Source organism: Bison bison, unplaced genomic scaffold, assembly GCF_000754665.1.
Source record: "Bison bison bison isolate TAMUID 2011002044 unplaced genomic scaffold, Bison_UMD1.0 scf7180017864519, whole genome shotgun sequence".
NCBI classification, from domain to species: Eukaryota; Metazoa; Chordata; class Mammalia; order Artiodactyla; family Bovidae; genus Bison; species Bison bison.
In genome coordinates this window covers 1580742-1581183 of record NW_011495072.1, presented here as the reverse complement: position 1 = coordinate 1581183, position 442 = coordinate 1580742, and positions in this window count along the sequence as shown.

Genomic DNA, 442 nt, shown 5'->3' with positions numbered 1-442 from the left:
TTCACTCTCCTCTTTCACTTTCATCAAGAGGCTTTTTAGTTCCTCTTCACTTTCTGCCATAAGGGTGGCGTCATCTGCATATCTAAGGTTCTTGATATTTCTCCCAGCAATCTTGATTCCAGCTTGTGCTTTTTCCAGCTCAGCGTTTCTCATGATGTACTCTGCATATAAGTTAAATAAGCAGGGTGACAATATACAGCCTTGACGTACTCCTTTTCCTATTTGGAACCAGTCTGTTGTTCCATGTCCAGTTCTAACTGTTGCTTCCTGACTTGCATATAGGTTTCTCAAGAGGTGGGTCAGGTGGTCTGGTATTCCCATCACTTTCAGAATTTTCCACAGTTTATTGTGATCCACACAGTCAAAGGCTTTGGCATAGTCAATAAAGCAGAAATAGATGTTTTTTGGAACCTCTTGCTTTTTCGATGATCCAGTGGATGTT